Genomic DNA, 27,250 nt, shown 5'->3' with positions numbered 1-27,250 from the left:
TCCAGTGCCTAAGCACCGTTCTGATGAAGAATTTCTTCCTTATATCTAGTCTAAATCTGAATCTAATCTAATTTAAATCTACCATCTTTCAGTTTAAAACCATTACCCCTTGTCCTATCACTACATGTCCTTGTAAAAAGTCCGTCTCCCATTTTCTTGTAGATTCCCTTTAGGTAACAGAAGGCTTCTGTAGGGTCTCTCAGAGTCTTATCTTCTTCATGCTCAACAACCCCAACTCGCTCAGCCTGCCTTCATGGGAGAAGTGCTCCATCCTTCTGATCATCTTTGTGTCCCTTTTAAGGACTTGGTCCAATAGGTCCATGTCCAGAGCTGAATGCAGTACTCCAGGTAGGGGCTCGGGAGAGCAGAGTAGAGGGGGAGAATGACATTCTTGACCTGCTGGCCACATTTCTTTTGATGGAGCCCAGGATACAGTTGGCTTTCTGGGCTGCAAGCGCACATGACTGAATCATGTCAAGCTTCTCATCAACCAGCACCCCCAGGTCTTCCTGCTCAGGCCTGCTCTCAGTCCTTTCTCTACCTGGCTGCGTTTGTCCTTGGGATTGTTCCAGCCCATGTGCAGGACCTTGTCCTTGTCCTTGTTGAACTTCATGAAGTTCACACAGGCCCACCTCTCAGGTGTGTTAAGGTCCCTCTGGATGGCATCCCTTCTCACCAGCACATTGACTGCATCACAAACTTGGTGTCATTGGCAGACTTGCTGAGGGTGCACTGAATCCCAAGCTTACATTCACCCCACGCTCCTTCCCACACTTGTTACCCAGAAGGCAAATACAATTGACTAGATTCTTGCTTGTGTCTGGGAAAATGCCCGTTTTTTCATTCCCTCCAGTGCTTTAGTCACTAGCAGTGACCCAGCATCCAAGTGTAGCCGTGAATGGTTGTACAGTTTTCCTAGCTTTGACTGTTCTCTAGGTGATAATATTCCACTGGCCCAATTATAACTTGTGACTTTTGTTTATTAGAGGCTCTAGTCCATTTTCCTCTTTTGGAAGAAAAAAACCCCTAAAACTTTTCAGTCACATACTTTGTAATAAGACAAATATCATCTGTCAGTGTTTGAGACTCCTGTTTGCACAATATGCAGGAAGATAATTTGAAATTTCTGTGTCTGATTGTAATATTTTCGAAGTTTCAAACATTGTTTTCCAAGAAAACAAAGCTTATAGACTCCTACTCTGCATATATGAGCCAGGGCCATATTGTCTTGTTTGGTAGAAACTTCTGTTAAGAACTACTGTGTTTTCTGGCGTTCCCACCACTATTTCTGAAATTGGAATTGTCTGAGCCCTGCATAACCTGATAGATCCTCAGCCTCTTGTATGAGCAGTCTCAGACTTCCTCACTTCCATGGGCAAGTCGGGACATGCAGTCTCTGTCATAGAATAATTTCATTTCTTCTCCCCCTCTATTAGTTGCTTAAGATTTTCTTACTCTTCACATAGTATACTTGTGTATATGTACAAACATGTATGTTTGTTGCAGGTTGCAAATTCACTGGCTTAGTTTTAGCCAGATTTTATAGTGGTTTAGAAGGAATTAAAGATAATGACATTATTACAAGTTTTGTAAAGGTAGGATATGAATGAGGAAGAGAAATTTTTCGAATCATCCCTGTACATACTTCACTAAGGAAAAGACTTCAATGTCAGGTCATATGTCATTGAACAGCAGATATCAAAATAAGTGAGAGCCTCTGTAAATGACCAGCTGTGGGAAATGCCCTCCACTCAGGTCAAGCAATTGACCACCTAGCACAAGTTGTAGAAAACCAGACTTAGTTCCTGTTCTTATGGAAAAAGAATTATTTCTCTTTCTTTTTCTCTTTGCCAGTTTTTCTGAATGCAAACGCTGCTATTTGTGATCACTGACCTAGGAGTTTTCCTGGGAGCTTCAGACCAGGCCGGCAACATTTGGAAATTTATGGTATTGCTTCCTTTCTTTTGCAAGCTACTTTGTTTCTACACCACTCTTTTTTCTTTTTCTCAGACAAATAAAGTGAGCTCTTGTTGGTGCTATTTATGGTTGGGAAAAAACCCTTTAAAACCTCTTACAGGGCAATTTCGTGGAGAGTCATGTAAAGAATAATCCTGGTAACACAGAGGTGAATTTGGAGTGAGCAAAGAATATTTATTTGTTGGGGTTATATTTGGTTTACTTTTAACTTTTCTTGGAAAAAGGCAGGCATAAAGCTCAGACTGTAAAGATACTGTTTTGGCAATGTCTCCAGAAACCATGACAAAGCACTGTCCATTATTCATGTAGTTATAGAGTGAAAGTCTTAAAACTTTGACCTTAAAGAAGCAGTCCCAATCTCAGATGTGATGTCAAGAACCTGAAACATGAGAGTCCAGTGATGGACTCTGTTGGACAGGGTCAGAATTTATTCTCTGGTACCTGTGGAACTGGGATATGACCTAGGCTGCTCCTTCTGCCTCCTTGCCAGAAAGAAATTTTCAATACTGCACTGCTTACTATGTTCCTACTACACATGTCCAACATCAGACCTCTTCCTATGTGCAAAATAGTTCTAACAATGTCCTTTTACAATTCACAGGGGAAAAAATAATCTGTGTGACAGATACAGTGACATTCTGAATAATAAGAACCCTCCCTTGTCACCACTTCTCTAGCTGGTTTTTTCTTCTTCTCAGCCAAGGACCAGATAGGAACAAGTGTCTGATTTCATGGATATGCTTGTAGCTTTGAGTGTCATAAGGCAATACCTTGGGCAGCCCAGAAGGCTAATTGATCTCTGGAGTTCTTTGATAGTAAATGAGACATCGCTCTGGTCCTCCCTGAGACAAGGGTGAAGCAGGAATGTGTAGATTTGCTGCTTAGCAACAGGTCATGTGTCTTCGTGAACAGGGATATTTTCAAATCAATTTACAGGAGCTGGAGATTGACAGTACCCACCCATTTACCCAGTCCTCCTCCTGAGGCTGAAGAAACACTCCTGGTCATGCCTTTCCAGCTCTGTTTGAGCTATCTCAGACCAGTGAAGCCTCCATGTTTCTTCTCTGGAGACAACCTACAATCTTATCAAACTCTCAGGGGAATCAACAATAAGAATAAAAATAAAACCCCACAAAAATAACAAACAAAACCCCGCAATTTTTTCCTGTATGTTTTTGAAGTTTTTTGACCGAGATTTGCATTTGTACTCCAAAGTCAAAAGAAAGGAAGAAATGTCTGCATGACAGGGAGTGTAAACCCCACCATGAGCTCCTTCTGCAAATTTAATCCAAAACCTGCCTCCCACCTACTGGACTGTGAACCATGGGCAGACTGGGAAAGGCTTTATGTTCTGCATGGCAGAACTCTAATTGACCAGTTTCCTGATAGAGGGGAGTCTGAAGCCCAGCCAGGGAGGATAAGCAACATGTTTAAGCAACAGGGACTGGACTGGGTCTGGTATCTTTACAATAGTGTTTAGGCAATGAAATAACTAGACTTGGATTTCTTGTTTTGCTCTTTGGAAGAGCCATATAGTTGTTTTTCTCTGGGCTTTAACAAAGAAGTCATCAGCTGAGTCCAGCCTGGGAGTTTCCACAGCACTCAGTCTTTTCTGTTTCCTTTGACTCTTCCAGTGTAATGATTTACTACATCAAACAAAATTTGAGTCCATTTTTTCCCTCTAATATCTGTTCCTAGAGTTCAGCACTCACATTTATTCTAGTTATCTAAGCCTCCTGCCCTTCCTCTTTATTTAGCTCTGTTTCTCACCACATTATCCAATTAGCACCTCACTACCTAGGCTGCAGCTGCCTCTTTCCTCTGACCCAGCAGTATTTACACCAACTCAGTCATGCTTCCTACTGATACTCCGCTTATCCCCTGAAGGTGATGGGAATACTTTCTCACTTAAAGGAAAGCAAGTGCATTAAAATATTTTGCTGAATCCAGATATAAAATATCCATTGGTGCTGAACATATCTGTACTGTTTGAGTACGTAAATGATGGTGAATATGATGACTTTTTGTTCTTTACATTGCAGTGAAATAACTCAGTTTACAATAGTTTGCCATACCAACCCTTCTCAGTATATGAAATTCTCGATGTATAAAATACGCTATTGCTGTTTTTTGGGAATAGGATTGATAGGCTTTATACCATGAGTCTGAATTCCAGGATTTCCATATTTCTGTTCCAACAATACTTTCCATGAGTATGATCGTTGCTTTTTAAGAGAAGGTTTTTTTTTTTTTCTTCAGGATGAAAATGCTCATTAGATTAAGGAATCATGGGACAATACTGAAAAACAAAGAGAATAAATATGATGAACCTTTTATAGTTCAAGGCAGATGCAGATCAAGTGGTTTTAGCTCTGTAGTATATTGAATTACTTAAAGCCTGAGGTTGTGATCTCATCCAACTTTTCAAAGTTAAATTGGGTCAGGAGAACCTCCTCCCCTCCAAACACACACATACACCTACAGTGAAACTTTAGAGTTGACAGTAAAGGCTGTTGTTCATTAAAATCTTCTTGTTTTTATCTGAATTAGTGTGGTTGGAGACAGATGTGCATGCTGACTGTTATGGATAAGGAAGAAAACTTTCACTTACATTTTCCTTCTCTCAAAGTTACTTGAAAGAAAGGCTTTAAAATTTGTTGTTTGAATGATTCATATGGAAAACAAATATTTTTGAAAGATCATGTACTCTGGCCAAGGTTCAAATTTAATCTCTATTTAATAATTGTTTTAAGCGTGTGTAAATAATACATGCATATTACAGAGCCCACATCACTTAGCAACACATCTCCTTGCGTGTCACTGTGTTCTCTGCTCCAAAATCGATGAAGTTTTTTTCAAGTCTGTTTTTGAAAGTCTACACATACACCAAAACTCCTTATATGCTTACTATCTATATATTTTTCATTAACCATATGGACACATGGGATTTCACAGCCCAATGCAGTAATGCTTCAACAGTAATGCAGTCCAGTTTCCTTCTCAAAAGCACAGTAACAGGTTCACAGAGAAATTTAAGGGACAGATGGGTATGCACATTGCTGTTGAAGAGAATGTATGACCTAGTATCTTCTTCATGTCTGTCATTTATGCCTCTAATGGCTGCCTTGCTAAGGAAAACATATGTTGACGCACATGTTAACTAGGGCAAATGGGCAAAAAAACCAATCTCTTGCAGTTAGTATTTCAGAGACATCACTTTAAATCAGGAATAAGAACATGTAGAAGATATTGGTAAATGGTACATTGCTTTAGGACTATGACCCACTTTCATTAGTAATCAATGGGACCTGATCTTTCACCAGTTCTTGTTGGAGAAGACACAGTGTCATATAGCAAGCTGAAGAATTATACCTCTGTGAAGCTGGTTGTGAATGAGATCAGAATCAGTCCTCTAAATTATAGCCTCTTTATCCTTGTGACTTCAGTCTGAATTGACTTTCATCTTGACTTTAAAATGGAGACTGAAAAATAGATCATAAGCATAAAGAAAAAAAATTACAAAGTAATCAAGTAGTCACATCACATTCTCTCCACTTTTTTTTTTTTTTTTAATGTTTGACTTTTGGTGTGAATTCTAATTCACAGGTCTTTGTCAGCCACTAATTTTCATAAATACAAATGTTACTGAAAACTCAAATATAGTATTAGAATCACTTATTATTCATAACTTAAGAAAGTACAGTTTCCTATGTATAGACCACATTCAAAGAACTTTGCTCATGAAAAGAAACTGGAAGATTAGCTGCCACATACAAATCTTGTAAAAATATGAGTGGAATTTGATGCTATTCTAATATCTTAGAGGGTAAATTATTAATGTTCAATGTTAAAGAAAAAATGTGTCTTCCAGGTTAAATACACAGCCTTGCTTGAATGACGTTCATATACCCTCGCTCTGAAAGTATGAGGAGAAAAAAGTCAATAACTTTAGAATGTGAAATGTGGAATGCTAACAGCAATATAGTATCAAGACATGGGCTTTAAGTTCCTAAATACCAGCTATTCTCAGGCAATAATCTTTCTATGTAGCTGTGAGCCAAGTTATCAAATATCAAAACCTCGGTACAGGGGTTTGTTTGAATACGTACACTCATATGTTATATACATGCACATGCATACATAAGCACACACATGTAAGATACATATATACACATATATAATACAAATGAAATAAATATAATATATACATATATACTCATCCCCAATCTTCCCTAATGTTTTAATGGATCACTAATATTATGCATACACCTGTCTATACACACAAGCACATTGAGTGGATGTACTGTATTGCAGGGTTTTTCTCTCATCGTTAAGGGAGATGCAATTTCCAGGTGCTTTACCACCTAAAATGATTGCTCTTACTCCGGGATCTGAGCTTGTTTGTCCTGGGAATCATTGCTTATTTTTTAGAAAATGACTGTCTATGACCTAGGGAAGATGTCAGAGCCCTCCTTTATACATGATATACTTAAAAACTATAGTGAAATTCATTTGAATAGAGGTGTAGATTTTTTGTTGAAGGAGAAGAAATTCCTAACTTAGGGGCATTACTTTGTTTTGTTGAACCTGTGTGCTTCCATTGATAGGTACTAACTAAATATTATGTCTGGAATTTTAAAGGGAGTTGAAAAGATGGAAGGATTTGGTTTGAATGGAAGGGAGAAAGAGCTTCAGTACAGATAAAAAGTCACTGTATACTATGGAATGATTAAAGACCTTTCAAAAAAAACAAATACTTTAAACTGGAGGTTGCCTACTTGCTATATGGTTTTCAAAGACATTACTCCTTTTGATTTATGCTAGGAGAGTATTAACACAGCCCATGGAATTTCTTCTTCAAACAGTTTTTTTAGAATTTTCTTTCCTGAATGTTGTTTTCTAGAGAGCCTCTTCCCTAGAAACACACCAGCACCTTGGTAGATGCAAGGGCCTCCATATGGGCAGAGCTCCGTTGGCTTCTGTGTGTCTGTATGTGGCCTCAGGGTTCTGTGCTCATGAAAGGCATGAAAATTGCATGGAGACATAATTAACTCATTGGGAACAGAAGTGATCACTCCTGCCTTTCACCCACACTTTTTACATTAGGCTCTTAATTTTGGTAGACAATAGACTTTGGATTTCATGGGTCTTATAATAATTTTATTTGAGCCCTAATTCTAGTTACCTGCAGTTTCAAGGCTTTGTCTTATTCCCTCTTCAGTCTTTCGATAATAGTTTGTTGCTAGACAATCTTTCAAGTCTGCCTTAGTCTTGAATCTTCAAATGAAACAAAATAAGCCCTAAATGACAGTTAAACAATAATTTTCTGTCTTTTCTTGGTTCCAATTGTAAATTCCCTTACTGCTAGGATGGTATTAAGTAATACTAGGCCACCTTTAATCTGCCCTTTTAAAATTATCATTTTATTTTAAGATTAAGTATTTTTCCTAACACTCTCACTTGAGGACTGATTTAGCCTAATGTTAGTGAAAAATCAGGAGTTGACATGCCTTGTTACTTTGCTTCCTATCTAATTTCCAGATCTTATTTATTAAGGAGACTTGAGAAAAGCCAGTTGATTTAGGATAGAAGGGCGTTTATCTTCTTAAATATTTTGAAAGTGTCCAGCATAACAAATATAAAAGTTAAGATTTTTAGTACCAGTGTTGTCTTTGGATACTCTATTTGTATTGTTTTAAAAGAGCTTGGTTTCCAGAGCAGGTGCTGTTTTGGTGAAATCATGTTTCAAAAACTCAGCTAAAATTAGACATTCAAAGCAAATAACTGTTAAAATGAACACCTGGACAAAATTATTTTGCATTTTACTGTGTCTGGTTTTGTTTGGTTTTGTTTGCTTGTTTGTTTGTTTGTTTAGTTTGGTGGGTTTTTTGTTGTTTGTTTGTTTTGTTTTGTTTTTCTGTTTTGTTTAATTTATAAACAATGAGAAGAAATTGGTTTTCTTTTACTCATTTCAGATAATGTATTTGCAGGGAAAAATGCAATGTCCTTTGAAGGAAGATTGTAGGCAGTTGCTGTTGTCATTGGTTTGCTAAATATTCTGTGGAGAGCTTTCCAAATCACAGCACAAGTTGCATCATACTTTTTTTTTTTTCTAGAGTAGAAGGATACTTATTTCCTTTCATAAAAAGTACCTATCTTGTAGGAGAAAAAAAAAAAAAGAACACTTTTAGATGATACGCTCATTCTGTAAAGAGATATTGATTCAATTAATGTTTAGATTTTTTGGTGTTTTTTTTTTTCCCCTCCAAATCACTAGTAGTTTATTTACTGTTTAATATGACTTGTAAGTATTGTCAAACTCTTAGAGATTTGGCAAAAATCCCAGAACTCCTAGAATCTTTCCTGAACCAAAGTTAACATGCAATAAAACCTATTTTCAGATTTTTTTTTTTTTATAAGCTGTAACAAAAAAAAAAAAAGAAAAGCAACAATAACCAGAACAACAATGATCCATGATGTGATTAGCCTGGCACTAAGCCTATATGAGCTTACGCTACTGAGCGGCAGCATTGCCTACCCTGAGCATGGTGCCTTGCGCACAATATTCACATAAATTTATGTCAACTCTTGAATTCAGGCAGGACTAGAAGCACTAAATGAAAATGAATTTCTGTGGAGATGTCAATCATATCAGAAGGAGGACAGGACTTCCACTTTCACGTGACTTCTGGGTATGTTGAAGGATACATAGATCCATGTCTTCTCACTGTGCTCCATGTAAAAGTACCTCCTATCCATGTACCACATACCAAAGGAATTGTAAGCATCTCTTATTCCTCACAAAATATTTTATGTTTTTATGATCCTAGCTCCTCACAAAAATCCTTCTGCACATGTCTTTCCTCACCTAAGGCACGGTCCGTTTTACACTTTCAAACAATTATTTGCATCTAGCATATTAGTAAATGCTAGTCTTTAGATAAGGACAAACCTATACAATGTCAGTATTTCAGATATCTGTAGAAGCTCACACCTTATAAGAAGTGACTTTGCTCCCAGGACTAGTCCTGTTGGACTGTCTGTTTTTTTGTGTTGCCTGTTTAATTAAATGTTTGTGGGTTTGGAGCTTTCTTAGGTGCTTTCTTTTCTGGACTAGGAAAAAAAAAAATAGAGCTACCTAGAATGTCCATGACTGATGCATGATAAGAACTGAAGTGTTTGCTTGCAACTAAGTCAAGATAGACAACTTGGTAGACAATAAAATTCAATTATCCATATTTAACATCTCTGAAAATACTCCACAGAATTATTCCTGTTGGTTTTCCAAAACTGTTTTTCAGGGACCAAATTCTTCTCCCTGATAGACAATTCTCATTAATGTCAATGTAGACCTCAAATAAGATAATACTGAATGATGTTACTGAGATAATATAACACTATTTAAGAATAATACATTTGTAAAAAAGAGTTGTAGCTCATTGTGGTGTATTATTTAGTGTATTTTTTTTCAATATTGCTGCATTTTGCAAGCTCTACTACAATGTGTCTGTCTTGCATTGCTTGTTCCTTCAGACTGCAAACACAATGGGCTCAAGGCTGTTTGTTCTGTCCAGTAGTCTGTAAATAACAATAGCCGAAAAGAAACTCTTCCCTTAACTCAGAAAATATTCCCTGAAGACACAGACTGGAGGAGTCTCTGGGGATTTTTTACATCCTACTGTTTATCTTTATGGTCTGCAGCCACACAACCTTGAGCTCTTATCACACCTCACAAACAAAGCAGGATACAGTCAGTCCTGGGATGAATTATCTCCAGAACCACTCCAGCACTCCTAGACCCTGGTGATGATTAGTCATTATAACGGGAGTTATAAGGGCAGTTGCTACTTTGTTTCTTACCAAAGATTATTTTTAGTGGCATCCTGGACTACTTCATGTTTTGGAGATTTGTGTCTACAGAAGCAGTCTGGATTTATTTGTAAGAAAACAGAATAAGATATAGGAAATCTGGGTTCAAATTCCGTTTGACCTTGGGCATACCTCTTTCATCTCTGAAGCTTATGTTCTCCCATGAAAAGTAAAGATACTGATATTTCTTGCACTTGTTGTATCCGATCCGACTCTAAGTTCGGTTGTTTGGGGTGAGTCAGTACACCACCTTGCTCTGTGGGTCTGTCTTCACAGCTGGGATCTGTTGTTACTCCTATAACCCCTGGAATAATAATAGTTCTCATTAGGACTCTTGTAAAAATTTGCTCTATCATGGCTAAAGAAATCCTCTATCAGATTATTAATTAAAATCAAATCCAAATGCCTTCACCTATGGACCATGACATTTACAGTGGGAGTATTAAGGGCAGCTATCTTAAAAGTTTGCTGTTTGAAGGCTTGAAGCTGCCTTTGTCCCCTCCTTTCCCCTCCTCTTCTGCACTATTTAAGACCCATTGCTTATTGACTGATACACTTATTGATGAATTATACAGCAGTGATCCAGCCCAGGGAGGTCAGTAGGGTGCAATTACTAGCAGAGCAGGCTTGGGTGTGCTTCTGAACTACTCCTCCCTGCACAGCTCTTTCAGTATGCATATCACATCTCCCTGCTTGTAGCAGGCTGATGAGTGTGTGCAGTTAGTGCAGGCACACACATACTTCTGCGCTTTCCCTGAAAGTGGAGCATTAGCAACTGCAGTCAAAAAGCACCCTTGCTTCTTCAGCTCTGATCCGAGCAGCAACTGCCTAATTCTGTCTGGAGGAACTAGGAGACAGCACTGGAGGCAAGTTTAAAAAGGACTTAGTGACACCCTGCTGTCACATCTGGTTTCATGAAATCTGCTTATTAGTAGTCCATTTACAATTACTTTCCTAGTCCCATCAGTAGTGTACATTCTTGAGAGCTGTCTGGCTGGGAAGGAAGGAGCACACTGCTGAAGGTATGTTGCAGTCTTCTTTACCTTACATCTTGTGCTGAATGTTCCTATCTGTGCATCTCACTTGCAGACATTCCTGGTCTATGCAGTTTTTCACTGAGAGCTACTGGAGCAAGGCTTGAGCAAATCATAGCAATAGCAATAAATGGACAGATTATTATTTTTTTCCCCATCAGTTAACCATGCAGCTTGTTTATTAAAGGGTAAAATTATATGACAAGCTTAAACTTTCAGGGGAGATGACAACTCTGCATTTTGTATCACAAGCAAATAGACTGCTGTTATTTCTATCAGGGCAAAATTTCCATTCATCGGCTGTTTAACTGTGGGCATGGAACATTGCTTTCAAATTGATGTGTTTATTAAATATGGTCTGTGCATGCACTGCCAGCTGAAATTTGCATACACGTTTTGAAATTTGAAAAAAGACTCTTTCATTAACTTTCAAAATGCTCTGGACTGCAGCACACTTCTTTAGAAAAGAGGAGTGAGCCAGGCTTTTCATTTCACTTAAGTTCTTTTACTGGCACGTATTCATCTGGTAAAAAGTCTTTGCCAAACCCAAGAAGTTTGCTGTTATTGCATTTCCATAAATGTAACAGCTGTGAAGAGAATGAATATTCATAGTGTTTGGAGTTTTGCTCCCAAGATTTTTATGATAATTCTGACTTTTCAAGGGGATGGAATTTTAGATCAAAGAATTCTGCAGGTTGAGATATTGTGATAGGACATACATAAGTGTTTCCTCAAGCAAACATGATATGGATAAGCATGCATTGCAGTAAATAGCTGGCTGTACCTCTTATTTGCTCACAGCCAACTTGATCTGTTGCTTATACTTGTGGATTCTTTTGCTAACAGGTCATCAGCAATGAAAACAAATTACAGCTCAGATGCTTCTCTCTCATGGGACGTTATTTCCCTAATGATATACAGTTTTGTCTGAGCATATCCAAGACATTGCTAATGTTATGATGATTAAATGTTAACTTGGTACCTCTTGTATTTGCACTGACTGGAAACTTATTTTGGGATGTTGCTAAAGACAGAGAAACCCACTGCAAACTCAGTGTACTTTGAGGATTGAAAGTGATTTGCCTAATCTCCCCTTAGGAAAATTCCCGTTTGTAATTTATCAAAATTGTACAAGCAGCAGAGATAGTTGTCCCCTGCAGGTAGAAGTAGAATGGTCTTGAAAATACAGAGGCAGCATGTGTGCATGTGCCTGTGTGTCTAGAGATAATTTATCTAAAAAAAAAATAAATAATCCTAGCTGCCTGTAGATCTCAATGACTTTTGAATTACTAAAAAATATCCTATTAATGGGTCATACTGCAGATCTCCACAACTACACAGCAGAATAAAACATTCAGACAGGAATTCTGTTATATAAGAACATCTCAGAAACCCTCTTGAGGCTGGTTGTGATTGTTTCTTTAAAAATCCTCCCAGTATCCTGGAAGTGCTGGGAGCTATGGAGTACCCGCCTCTGAAAAGTGTCACTAGTGGAGCTATCTGTGTGTGCTCAAAGTGAATTTAAGGTTCCTAATGTCCAGAGGTACCTCCTTGGCAGTCTGTCCTCACTCAGGCTGGATCCTTCTGCTCAGTGGTGGCAAGGTCAGGATGGCCGGTGAGATGTCCCTCCCACCTGTTCCAGCCCTCAGCTGGTGGTGAGCTGTCACTCAGTGTCTCCTCCTCAGGGGATGGGGAAAACTGTGTCCCTTTCATCTGTCTCCATTTTTTATGACATCTGAATCAGCCTGGTGTTTGGGTGCAAACTTTCTGTTGGTCCCCCCAGCTCCGCCCTGCAATCATAATGTGCAGTGGCCCGTCGTGTGCAGGGACTGCAGGCATAAAATACATTTAAATACATATAAGAAAAATAATTTGATGGGTCAGATTCTGTTTCCAAGGAGAGGAAATCAGACTACCCTCCTGAAATCAGTAGGAAGTTGTTTACACGAACAGAAGTTGTTTACATGAGTGCAAACTGGTGTAAAATCTCATTTTCCCTTGGTGCTGTTTGAATTTTTGTCACCCGAGGACCTGGCTCTGTTCCTTTATAGCTTGGTTTTATTCCAGAAAAAAGTAGTCAAAATAGAGAGTTTGTCTTTTGACTCACTAGGAATGAAAACCTGCCTGTGTGCAGTGACAACTGCAGGTATCTGAGAGCAACCACCTTTTATCTTTCCCCTCACCAAAGCCTAAGAGAAAAACAAAACAAAGACAAACAAACAGAAGCACCATCATCCCAAACCTCTCTGCTTAATTCCCTTTAAGACATATAAGGTCTCCTCTCCTGCTTTAATGTGTCCATGGCTCCTTCCTGACCTCCACCACCATTCCTGAGGAAGTGAGAGGTAATTCATTTTGCCCTCTCGGCCACCCCACCCATGTGCCTTTTCAAAGCAGATTTGTCGATCACATAAAAGGCAACTGCTGATGCGTTTCTCTTCTGCCTTGCTAGTCAAAGCCGGCATCCGGAGCCTCAGACACGTTTTGTTAAGTTACAGTTTCTCAGCCCCAGCACTACATTTTACCGAGCCAACCGGCCCTCTAGTGTTTTGAGGTATTTTATGCAAAGAGGTCCCTTTAGCTGTTGCCTGTGATACCAGAGGTAAAGAGAGGGATTCAAAACAGCTCACAAAAGCTTAGTGGAGTTATTGGAATCTGGAGTGATTGGCAAAGGCAACACGGCATCCACTCCTCTGTCTGGAGAAAGTGAGAGCCTGGTTTTGTTTAATTTGGAAGACGCCAACACTTGTATGACTACCACTGCTCCATGGCTGTGAGTCTATCAGAGGCTACTGACATAGAAACAGCTTCACAGTTGTTATAGAAGACAGTTATCTATTTAGACACTCTAACAGGGATTTCTGAAAGCTTCTTATATCATGCACTCATTTCAACACTGGAGTACTGCATGGGTTTTTCAGCTCGCTCATGAATGACAGCTGAGAATGAAGATGAAGGGAAGAAAATGCCATGAAGCTTCAATATTGCAGCAAACTAGGATCCAGATGGCAAGCCTTTTTACAGCAATACACTGGATTAACTTTAAGACTCCCCTGGCTACTATTCTCCTGTTTAATTTGTCTTTCCTTAATGCTGTTTCTCCGTGATGCTTTTTTGCAAGGTAATGCCATAAAAATATGTGGTTTCAGACACAGTCTGCTAGCAAGAGAACTTTCCTTCATCTCCATTAACCCCTTCAGAGCTAATTAACTTATTGCGTGCCCAGTAGCATAAATTTAAACCGTAAGTGGCACAGGGAATATTCCTCATGCATTCACAGTGCCATGCAAAGCATGAAACCAAGATGATTTACATACAAAGGAAGATAATTAACCTGTTGGAGAGAGACCAGGTTTTCACTCTTCTGGTCTATATCTGTAATCAAAAATCCTTTTTGATAATACAACTGTAATAATGGCTGAAATTCTTCACAGGGAAGTTTCAAACATCTGGTTGGTGTTGTCCTCATGCCAATGTTTTCTGAGGCTGGATGTCAGGTAGTTGTGTTTTCCCCTGTAACTTACAGATCCAGTTGTATCTTCTTGTAAGCTGCCACTGCTGCTTGAATTTGTTCTTCCATCCTTGTGCAGCCACAGCAAGGATCATCACTGTCCTCATCTTCTTCAAAAAGCTTGTTGGGGAGACACCCAGTGGTGGCAGTGAGCACCCCTGAGATAGCCAGTGGCACCCCTTGGGTGCCTTCCTGCAAACTTGGGGGATAAATAGCAGTGCCATTGCATGAGCTTAACAATTTATCAGGAACCTTCACCTCTTGTCTGCTCTAGATAGCAGAAGTGCTGACATCCATCTGCAATGAATGTCAATCTGTATTGCTATGCCTCTGTGAGATGGAGACACGGAGACTTTTATTCATGGAGAAATATGTCTGCTGCATAGTCCAAGGAAATGCTCCAGAAGCTGCTAACAGTTCATATCACATCCAGAGAATAGCCACGATAATGTCCTTTAGCAAGTAAATGCTTGTTTCTTTCTCAGGAGAAGTCTTGTCAGACAGCCAGCCCCAGACAATATAATCCTAATGACTCCCTCCTCTTCTCTCAAATTCTGTCACTACATGACAAAGATTGAATACAAATGATTTAAAAGAACTATTATCTAAGTAAAGTGTGTCCAGAACATCTCTTGAAGATTTTGACCTAGCTTATACCCCTTGCAAATGGGTTTATGACCTGTATATATATGAGAATGAATAGCAAGTCCCACTCCTTTATCTCAAGGGATGGGTATATCCAAAACCTGCTGAAATGAGAAATAAAGAAAACACACACAAGTCCCAGACTGTAATACAGTTCATTTGCCACCTACCACTGCCTAAGCTGATGACTAACTACGTATCTCCCTGCTTAACCTGAAAGTTCCTTTGGGCTACTTTTATGAAAGCATAACTTATAACCAGGAACAAAAATTGAGATTCAGCTCCAGATTAATCCTAGAAAAAAGTCTGTCTAGTGAATGAAATAGTTTTCTGGTCTTTTCTGACTTTATTTACCAGATCATTATTGGCTAGAAAGGGAGCTTTGTCTTCTAGTGCAAAGTAGATATGGGGACGATGCAGCACATAAGGCAGAGGTGGGTCCTTCTGCAGTAGAAACTGGAGAGCATCCTGCACCAACTTGGATAAGACTGGGTTCTACATTAAGTGACAGAAATGAGCCCTAATGGTCAATCACATAACAGTGGAGAGAGGAGCTGCTGCCACGAACTGCTTCTTGCAAAGATCCAGCCCTTCTTTATTAGACATGAAGGACAGTTTAGGCTGAATATGTCTTCTCTTGGACCATGTTAGAAAGATTAACTCACTCCACTGGGTTAAAAGTAATCATGGTACTGACTTAAGATGGGACAGATGCTCAACATTCAGGTACATCTATGTCTAAATTAAATATCCAAGTTAGAACTATCACAGGAAATGTTATAAAAGTTTTTGCATTTGCTTTTGAACCCAAATATTTATGAATGAATGCCAGAAGTGAGAGCGAGGGTAAAGAGAATCTGCTTGGATATACTCCAAGGGCTTGTACAGGTGGCAGAGGGTTTAGGGCATCAAAAGCTGGTTTAAACATGTATTTTTAAAATTATATCCCATTAGAAAGGAAGAAGCACAGAACTATGTCCCAGAGATCCCCTGAGGAAGAGCAGCTCTTAATTGATTGAAAGATCTTTTTTCTGTCCTGTTGGAACTAACCCCATATTTACCAGTTCTCATTCCCAGGAAGCATGGCTGGTTATCACCAGTTATTAAATATTTGCCCCAGCATAAATATACTGTTTATAAAACAATAAGCAACCCCATATGTCATAATAATGTAAAATTCTGTCTCCCATCACTGATAATTTGACGCTGAGATGGTGAGTACGATCCTCTTTGTCTCCTGTGCTCTGGACTATCAGTCTGTGCAAACCAATAACTAATTGTAGTGGATGTTGCTGGGAGTGAGGAGGAGTAATTCATGACAGTGAAATATTATTTTTTGCTGTAACGTTTCTAAGTAGAGCTATGGTATTGTGAATAATACATGAGGTGATTTCCTTTCAGGAAGGCTACTAGCAAACATTTCCACTGGTTGGAGAATTTGACTTGGCAAGAGAATGGTATTTACATTGTTTTGGTGACACAGAAAGAAGCTAGGGAACAATTATGTCTCTCATATTCTAAGACTCTGGAGAAATGTCAGTATCCAATGAAATAAAATGAATTAAATCAATAATGAGAAAATGTAAAATTAATCTGTTTTCAGATGCACGGGTAAGTTACTGCATAAATTTAAAAGACCTAACACAAAATGTCACTCAATTTTATTTTGCAGGATGAGTGTTGCTATGGTTTCTCTAAATCCAGGTGATAAAAAAATAATTTCTAAATGCTTTTGATTAAATATTTTAACTTATTTTTTATAAATGAATTTATAGTGCTGACTATTTTTCCCTTTAATAAAACCCAAATCCTGATGTCTGTAAAAGGTGATGGAAGATGTAGCTGGATATATCAAAGATAAATAAAGCAAGCTTTATAATGATTTTTTCATTGTACTAGATTTTTCTAAAAAAAAATCTCTTATCTCAGAATGCCATCAAGTTCTCACAAGTAGAGAAACATAAATCATAGCAGAATAGGCAGCCTCTGGTTTCATTCACTGAACTCCATATGCTTATCTATGTCGTACTCTGGCATCCCAGGCTCCTAAAATGCTTCAGTCAACATTCTTTCTGAATTGTGATACGTCGTGTTAATCAACCTCTACAGTGTCACAAAAATGTATGTAAATTAGACTTTTGATAAACCAGAATATTTCGACAGGATTTTTACATAAATCAGACATGCAAGCGAGCGCACACACACACACAGAGACAACCTGTTTAGAGAGGAAGGTATTTTTGGACCTCATTTGTTTTTGAAGTAGATTGTGGCCAGTGTGCTGATGCTGCTCGTGAGCAGGAACATGTATGTGGCTGTATGGCGGGTCCCATAGCGAGAAGCAACTTGAGTTTAAGTCCATTCTTGGAAATAAAAACTGTACCAAGGAGAAAGAAATGTAGCAGTTTCCTCTTTATTTGTCCTCCTTTCCCTTTTCTGGTACCCAGTTGTTTCTGTGGGTCATTCAGTGTCAGTAATAATGTGAGAATTTTTAGGGTTAGAGAATCACAAAATCACAGAATCACAGAATGTTAGGGATTGGAAGGGACCTCGAAGATCATCTAGTCCAATCCCCCTGCTGGAGCAGGAACACCCAGATGAGGTTACACAGGAAGGTGTCCAGGTGGGTCTAGAATGACTCCAGAGTAGGAAACTCCACAGCCTCCCTGGGCAGCCTGTTCCAGTGTTCTGTCACCCTCAGTGAGTAGAAATTTCTTCTCAAATTTAAGTGGAACCTTTTGTGTTCCAGTTTGTACCCATTACCCCTTGTTCTATCATTGGTTGTCATCGAGAAGAGCCTGGCTCCATCCTCGTGACACTCACCCTTTATATATCTGTAAACATGAATGAGATCACCCCTCAGTCTCCTCTTCTCTTGGGGCTAAAGAGCCCCAGCTCCCTCAGCCTTTCCTCACACAGGAGATGCTCCACTCCCTTCAGCATCTTTATTGCCCTACGCTGGACTCTCTCCAGCAGTTCCCTGTCCTTCTGGAACTGAGGGGAGCAGCACTGGACACAATATTCCAGATGTGGTCTCACCAGGGCAGAGGGGAAGGAAAACCTCTCTCCACCTACTAACCATTCCCCTTCTAATACACCCCAGGATGCCATTGGCCTTCTTGGCCACCAGGGTGCAGTGCTGGCTCTTGCTCATCCTGCTGTCCCCAGGACCCCCAGGTCCCTTTCCCCTACACTGCTCTCTAAAGAGAACACTGCTATGATATGGAAGATTAGTGTTTTTGCCTAATCTGTTCTTCCAAGAAACAAAACTCAAAAATAAAAAGAATTTATTAGAATTTCAATCAGTTCAAATCAAATTTAATTCAATTTACTGACTTTCACATTGCTTATCAACCAATCAGTTTCACTGAAAACGTAAAATGCTGTTGTTGAGGTAGGAGGAGTCTTGTAAATACTAGCACTGCCTGGCCGCAGATCTTTCCATTTTTTTTGTTCTCTTCTCACATGTTTGTGTTCTACCTTGTCTTTCAGGGCTGTATTCAGACTGCCGACAAGTCTGAATATGTCTGTCTCTTCTGTCCCTCTTGTTGAAGTGTGTGAGGCTGAGAGAGTAAAACAAGAATGATGTAGATGGGACTTGCTTTCTCCTTCAGGCACAAAAACATAGTGCAGCTCTTCGTCTGTAGCTGTATAGTTAAGGACCATCATTTGTTCTGTATTTGTACAACTCAGACTCTGGCTGACATGATTTGGAGTGCACCCATGAATTAACTCCACCTTCTGCATCTTAGGCCACATAGGAGGAAAAAACATTTCTATGACTCTGTTTTTGCATAGTGAAAGTCCTTTCTGACATACATATATTACCATGAAGTTGCACACTCCTGAAAGCATGTCAGACATCACCAGGAAAGTATTGGACCATGTCTGCTTACCTCTTCCAGTGATGTTGCAGCCCATAGACGTTACTGCTCTAGCTTCTTGACAGATCATCACCTTTCCCTTGTTTAAAAGTTACCAGGCTTTCGTGAGACTGATGTGGGGTACTTATATGATATCATCTGCACTGCTGATATGATATGGTACACATTTTATGCATACTCTGTCTGCAGTGTGAATCCACTGTTTATAATACATGCTATGTAACAACTAAAAAAAGATACTCTAACTCCATTGTCTACATATAGATAATGCAAAAGAATATATGTATAATGCTTACACTGTGCATGAGAGAATACAGACACACACATACAAAGATATATGACATCATGTATGCAATTAATGATTCACAAAACACATGTTACACACAGCGGAAAGTTAGAAAAAGGGGGTGATTTGTCATTTAGGGCAAATCCCACAAAGGGTTTGAGTATCAGCTTAAAACACACCTAGACTACTGAGGCAGACAGGTTTACTACTGTCTTTTTAAGAAGGTAACAGAGCTTTTAAGTATGTGTAATTTTGTGACTAAATATAAATAGAAGAATCCTTCAATAATCATAAATACAGCTGTAGAGCCAAATTCTCCTAATGATGCAAAAGCAATATATATAGATATACATAGATATCCTAATTCACAGTTTGAAGTTCTTGATTCTCAACACCCAAGCCTTAGTTTCCTGCCAATTTTATAATTTTTCCTGTTGTCAATTGCTTTCTAAAATAAGTTTGAATGAGGTGGAATTAACTTTTAACATTTAAAAATTAGAAACAGGTGCTGTGTCTATATCTGCTGCCATATTCTCTTCTTTGTGTCTCGTTTCACTGTTTTCTGGAACAAGCTGTTGGATCCTGCTTTTCATCATTAATTTTGCACTGTCTGCTGATGGAAGTTGGGGGAGGTGGGAAAGTTACTAAATATTAGGGTGATGAGAGAGTTGAAGATGTTTAAAAAGAGGGAAGCTCTGCAAACTGAGTAGAAATAGAATAGTATTACTGGTGAGAGCTTTAATAGCAGCCATGCAATCACTGGCTTAAATGTGTGTTGGTTTTGGGTGCTTTTAATGGCAATGATTAGGTAATCAATATTGTTTCAGAAAGGAAAAATATCCTGCTTAACAACAGAATGAAATTGATTAGCTACGCTAGTACCGTTTTAAGGAACATTAAGTAATCAAGACTGTTTCCATGATGACATCCCAAAGAGGGAGAGAACCAGGCAAATCTCATAGTGGATGAAGTTGGGGCTGCATTTATACTGCTGCCGAAGAAATAACGGCTGAGACCATGTTTGCTTCTGCAGTCATTGTATAAATGTCTGATGGGGGCACTGAGGCCCTATCTGTTCATTTCAATGAACTTGCATTTTATCCCAGATATGAACTAGATGTTTTCTAAAGATACGGATTCCACTCTGCTTTTTTCATTACTCTTACTTTATACACTCATCTACTTAAACTGTTATGTTTGGTTTTGGGTATTTAAAATAATTAATGAATATACAGAACTCCTACTTTGATATTTAATAAAAGGTCTCAGGGAACTTTGCAAGAGATGTGACTCTTAATAGCTCTACTGTATGTCAGAGCAAAGCGAATGATGAGGTGGGAGATTTTGCAAAGAAACCCTGACTAGTTGTGCCATGAGAAGGGGCAGGGTCCACAAGTGCTCGATGTCAAGTTGCTGCTATATCTGCCCAGACATCTTGACCTTTTTTTAATTAAGTATCCAAATTGATCCAAAGATACCCAAAGTTCAATATATTTGAGCAACTACAGTTATAGCTGCAGCTTTTCAAACACTGGAAAGCAAGTATACACGGACAATCAGATTCAATCATTCTGATCAGGACTCTTGGCAAAAGCAACATTTCTCGCAGGTATGATGTTGAGTCCTTATCTGTGCGTTATTGCAGGAAATAAGACTCCAAAACTGCTTTTGCTATTCCTGGGAGTGGCATGAGGAGTGAAGCTTCATTTGACCTGTACATGATTTTGCGCAAGTGAAGACAGTGAGCTTTTGGTAAAAAAGTATAAAATCTGTTGGGACTGATCCTGGACACGAGAAAATAACAATATTCAGAAATAGCTAAAATGTGTGAATGAAGAACTGGTGGTTGTTGGAATTCTCCAAGCTACTTGAAACCAAGTAGGAATGCCATTGAACTCATTTCTAGGTGTAAGAACAGTTAACCTCCCTTATATCAAGATTTAACTGATCAGACACTCCATGTTTTATGATATATGAGCATGTACTTAAAGCATTCACTTCCGGAGGCAAGTCATTACATGGAAATCACAAGTTTCAATGGGAAAAAATGGTCACAGCCTTCAGAGCATTGAGACAAATCTTGAAAATATGATCCTTCTTTATGACAAAAACTCACAATTAGAAACTAAAATATCACTTTCAAAGTCTTCTCCCTCACAAAAGAGACAACCAATCACATAAAAATTAGTTCTATTCAGAACTGGTCTTGTGATAATTAGGGTAATATAGTGTACACACATTTAAATGTTCAGATTTAATCTTACTATAATTGGAGCAGAATTATTGGACAGCTGAAAATTCCTAATTATTTTGAGGGTATCAGGGCAGTTGCTTCCCCAAACCTGGGTTTGGAAACCATTTTAAACAAAGAGGAACAGACTGTATTTTGTAGCAGTCAAATTTAGTCAAGAGGTGCTACATATCTTTTATCCATTAGGGTTTTGAATTTGTTTTTAGCTGTATGAGACCATGAAATGAAATCTAACATTATTCCATTATAATCTGAGAGAGAAACAAAAAGGAGCAGCTCTGTTTGCATGTGTAGAAAGACAGAGAAGAAGCTCAAGAATCTGTATCAGTTTCAAACTCTCATGCAGATTATTTTCATGGTTGTTTTGTTTTCTATCACATATTGTACATTCTGTAATAATTAAGATATGCCTTTTTTCTACCTGGTGTTTCATCAGTCAGCTGGTGTTTTGTATGGGCTCATAGTTTCAGATTCACGAAGGTGGTAAAAAAGAGCAGTAGATGATAACAGGATATTGCTGGTCCAAGTGGATGAATCTGACTGGTAAGATAATGTCAGATATTTTCACAGGTACCTGTTCTTACACTTTTTCTTGATAATATTTTATCCAAAGACATTTTCCTGGATTCAGTACCCTAAAGGATTTGACTTGATTTTGTCCATTAGAGTCCTTTTTCTGACAGGTGCTATATTAATCTTCCTTCTTTTGTAGACCAGGAAACTGGAATTAACTGGAAAAGACTTTCTAATCTGCAGTTCTGCAGTGCTGGATCCATTTGCCAGAAGACTGAAAAGAAAATTATGTCCAGAATAGACTTTGTCTTTTACACAAATGTAATATGCTACAAATTTATCTTAAGCAGCCATCAGAAAACAGGCCTTATTATCCAAGTGGTGATGATCAATACTCACTTTCTGACATAGTCTGTCTGACACACTTGATAGTTCAATATTGTAGTAAATTACACAAAGTTCTATGAATTCAAAGAGAAGACATATTTTTTAATGTATATAATTTTTGGCATGGTCAGCTATGCCAAATTGTCTGACTCTATATATTATAGCACCTTGTAAAATCCTCAGTGAGCTGTGAGACTGACAATTTTCCTCAGAATTTCGTTATTTTGATCTTACCAATATGTCCTTCAACAATCCTAAGAACAACACATAGGAAAAGGTGTCCTTGTGACTGGATAACCTTGTGTATTCATGACAAGACAAACTGTCTAGACACACACAAAAAAAAAACACATAAAAAAAGGATAAAATAGGAATCTGTGTTAAAAATTCTTTTGGTAAACAATGGGAAGGTACAGTTCCAGGAGTCTCTACAGGCCCTGACATCTACAAATCTCTGTAACAAAATGCAGAAATTAATACCTCTGGAAGTTATGCTGTTATGTGATTCCAGTTTTCCAGGTATTGAGTGCCGATAATAGTAACAGCACCCCTCTTTCTAGATGTAGTGCCAGCAATGTTTTGTCTTAAAAAGTCACTGAATAAACACCGCAATTGTAATTGACATTAATGACAATGAACACTCATAATCTATGGCAATATTGACCTTGTTAAACTTTTGTACTTTATTTCTATTCTGAATTTATCTATTTTCCAAGTGACTTTTTTATTATATTTACCCCCTAAACTGAAGAACTATTGTCAAAGTTCTTTTTCTCTTTTAGGTGTCTATGGCATGCGATAGAGTCTCTCCCTTGTGGTCTCTGTGATAAGCTAACCAAATTTAACTCATCCATTTTTTCACTATTACGTGTATTTTCCAGTTCATCAGTCATTAAATGATTCTTTGTTGAATCCTTTCCCAGGGTGACAGTATCGTCTTTAAAGTATGGATGCCAGAACTGAGGTAAAAATTACAGTAGGAATTCTGGCTTTGACAAATGTAGGGTTTTTGTTAGTGTTTGTTTGTTTGTTTGTTTGTTTTTAAATCATGCAGAATATTTCCAAGTTTATAATCCTAGGATCAAATTAACCCTTTTGGTTACAAATTAGTACTAGGAAGTTAGTCTCAATTTATTACCATTAACCATTCTAAGACCATTTCAGAAACACAGCTGCAAAGACAGAATCTGCCTTTGCATTGGCATGGCCTATATTTTTGCCTTTGATGTTTGTATTTGGATTTGAAACACATATGGTTTTCTTACAGGCTATAGAGATGAACTGTTCTCCTGTATTTATTATGCCCTAGGCATTTGGTCATCAACAAAACTGGTACCTTTTTTGCATGTGGTTTTATTGTGTATGTCTCTATTCATAACCCATTGATGAAAAGATTAAGACATACAGAGCCAAAAAGAACTAAAAAATCTCAGTGGGTTTCTACTTAAAATGCAGCTGGTTAGGCAATGATTCTGATTTAGGATTGTGTTCTGAATCTTATTATTTTAAAAGTTTTTAATCCATTTAACATATGAATGTTAAGTTCTTCAAGCCTTGTCACTCAAAACGTAATGCAATCTCAAGTTGAATGTATTAGAGAAATTTATTGCAACAACATCATTGTTTTCATCCCTCAAAGTTTTAAGCATAACAACGTGTGGTCAATATACTTTTATTTTATACAAACGTAGAATAGCATTAACAGTACTGAATTTCTTTCTTTTAATTCTTATTGATTGAGTTTTGTATTGGTCGTTCTATGATTTTGTCTGAGATGCCTTTGTATTTGCAAATCTATAGCTTTCCATATGAAAAAAACAAAAGTTTCTTAGAATCAAAGAAACATTTAGGTTGGAAAAGACATTTAAGAACATTGAGTCCACCCATTAGTCTAAAACTGCCAAGTTCACTTCCAAACCATGTCCCTAAATTACATGTCTTCATGGCTTTTAAACGCTTCCAGGAATGGTGACTCCACCACTGCCCTAGGCAACTTGTTCCAGTGTCTGACAGCCCTTTACATGAATAAACTTTTCCTAATATCCAATCTGAACCTCCCCTGGTACAACTTGAGACCATTTCCTCTTGTCCTATCACTTGCTACTTGGGAAATCAACACCCTCCATGCTACAACCTCCTTTCAGATAGTTGTAGACAGTGAGGAGGTCTCCCCTCAACCTCCTTTTCTCCAGGCTAAACAGCCCCAGATCCCTCAGCCTCTCCTCAACACGCTTGTGCTCCAGACTCTTTGCCAGCTTCATTGCACTTCTTTGAACTCTCTCCAGTGCCTCAATGTCTTTCCTGCAGTGAGGGGCCCAAAACTGAGCCAAGGATTTGAGGTGTGGTCTCACCAGTGCCCAGTATAGGGCAAAGATCACTGCCCTGGTCCTGCTGGCCACACTATTCCTGATACAAGTCAGGATGCTGTTGGCATTCTTTGCCACCTGGGCATGCTGCTGGCTCATGTTCAGCCACTCTCGACCAACACCCCCAGATCCCTCTCTGCCAGGCAGCTTTTCAGCCACTCTTGCCTGAGCCTGTAGCACTGCCTGGGGTTGTTGTGACGCAAGTGCAGGACTCAACACTTGGCCTTGTTGAACCTCATAAAACTGGCCTCAACCCATCGATCCAGCCAGTCCAGATCCCTCTGTATGGCTCTCCCACCCTCCAGCAGATCAACACTCCCACCCAGCTTGGTGTCATCTGCAAAACGACTGAGGGTCCACTTGATCCCCTTGTCCAGATCATTGATCAAGATATTAAACAGAACTGGCCCCAATACTGAGCCCCGGGGAACATCAGCAATGGCCAGCCACCTACTGGATTTGACTCCATTCACCACAAGTTCTTTATCCAGCAAAGAGTATACCCATCCAAACCATGAACAGCCAGTTTTTCCAGGAGAATGCTGTGGGAAACAGTATCAAAGGCTTTACTAAAGTTTAGGTAGACAAGACCTACTGCCTTTCCCTCATCTTATCACAGAAGGAGATCAGGTTAGTCAAGCAAGATCTGCCTTTCATAATCACATGGCGACTGGGTCTCATCACCCGGTTGTCCCATAGTGCTGCATGATACCACTCAGGATGATCTGTTCCATAACCTTCCTTGTCATTGAGGTTAGACTGACAGGTCTGTAGTTCCCCAGATCCTCCTTCCAGCCCTTCTTGTAGATGGATGTCATGTTTTCTAACCTCCAGTCCACTGGGACCTCCCTGGTTAGCCAGAACTGCTGACAAATTATGGAAAGTAGTTTGGTGAGCACCTCACTAGCTCCCTTAATACCCTTGGGTAGATCCCACCCAACTCCATAGACCTATGTGTGTCTAAGTGGTGTAGCAGGTTGCTAACCATTTCCCCTTGAATTATTTGGCTTCATCCTGCTCCCCACCCCTGTCTTCCAGCTCAGGGGGCTGGGTACCTGGAGCACAACTGTTCTGACTGTTAAAGACTGAGGCAAATAAGGCATTTAGTACCTCAGCTTTTCTGTCATACTCTGTCTCTATGTTTCTGCCCACATCCACCAGAAGGCAGAGATTCTCCTCAGCTTTCCTTTTGTTGTTAATGTATTTATAGAAGCATTTTTTGTTCCTTTCTACAACAGCAGCCAGACTCAGATCTAGATGGGCTTTGTCCCTTCTAATTTTCTCCCTTCATAACCTCATGACATCCTTGAAGGCCTCCTGAGTTGCCTAATATATTATATTTTAAAATACATTCCTATATATTTTCAAAGCATGTCTTTAATCTGGAATATCTCCAGATCTCCACAATATATTGCAAAGTTGGCATTTGTGATCCATAGGATTTTTTGGCCATATGCTATATGTTCTTAAATTATAACTATCTGGAATTGCTTATCTTAAAATCCTCAGTTTTACTAAATGCTGCTAAATATTACTATTAGTTATGGTTGGAGCCAATAGGATTTCACTCACTCTTATGTTTACACTATCAACACTCCTTTCAATACAGAAATATTTACTGAAAAATGTCTGTCCTCCTTTATTTTTAGTGATTAATCTATTTTATCCACCTAGTAATTTACTATTATGGTTGGTTAGGTAGCACATATTTTAAATTTTGGATGAAGTATGTCTGTTTCTTTATAAAATTGTATAATGTTAGAATAGTTGGGGTTGGAAGGGACCCCCAAAGCTCATCCAGTGCCACCCCTGCCATGAGCAGGGACATCTTCATGCAGATCAGATTGCTCAGAGACTCATTCAGCTGGGCCTGGGATGTTTCCAGGAATGGGGCATCTGCCACCTCTCTGGGCAACCTGGGCCAGAGTTTCACCACCCTCAGTATAAAAAATTTCTTCCTCATGTCTAGCCTGAATCTTTTTTAGTTCAAAACCATCATCCCTTGCCCTATCACAACAGGCCCTGCTAAGTCTGTCCCCATCTTTCTTATTTGCTTCTTTTAAGAACTGGAAGGCTTCCCAGAGCCTTCTTTTCTCCAGGTTGAACATTCACAACTCTCTCAGTCTTTTCTCACAGCAGAGGTGTTCTATCCCTTTGATCGTTTTATGTCTCTCCTCTGGCCCCTCTCCAACAGGTCCATATCTTTCCTTTACTGAGGACTCCAGAGCTGGACACAGGACTCCAGGTGGGGTCTCACCAGAGTGGAGCAGAGGGGCAGAATCACCTCCCTCCACCTGCTGGCCACGCTCCTTTTGATGCAACCCAAGATATGATTCTTCACAGCCAACATAATAGATCTTGTGGTAGCACTAACTACAACAGAAAAAAAGATGGTTTCTCTGACAGCATCAGTTTCAACTTTCAAGAAACACGATTTCTCTTCTTCAGTAAAGTATAATGTTGATTCCCCCACAGTCTAACCGTAAATTCCAGAATAACAGGGCACTGGCATTATTCTGTCAGTTAG

The 27,250-nt window shown here is 39.0% G+C and overlaps 1 protein-coding gene across 2 annotated transcripts in view; it reads left to right on the top strand.

Annotated features, from left to right (window-relative positions):
* The first annotated feature begins 10,570 nt into the window (after positions 1–10,570).
* TENM4 (teneurin transmembrane protein 4) overlaps positions 10,571–27,250 on the top strand; it is a 1,673,798-nt gene continuing 1,657,118 nt past the window's right edge. For both annotated transcript variants that reach the window (XM_071817725.1, XM_071817645.1), the window contains exon 1: positions 10,571–10,868. The gene's annotated coding sequence lies outside the window, so the exon portion shown is untranslated. The remainder of the gene's footprint in view (positions 10,869–27,250) is intronic.

Source organism: Patagioenas fasciata, chromosome 1, assembly GCF_037038585.1.
Source record: "Patagioenas fasciata isolate bPatFas1 chromosome 1, bPatFas1.hap1, whole genome shotgun sequence".
Taxonomy (NCBI): Eukaryota; Metazoa; Chordata; class Aves; order Columbiformes; family Columbidae; genus Patagioenas; species Patagioenas fasciata.
This window is presented reverse-complemented; position numbering and strand designations above follow the sequence as displayed.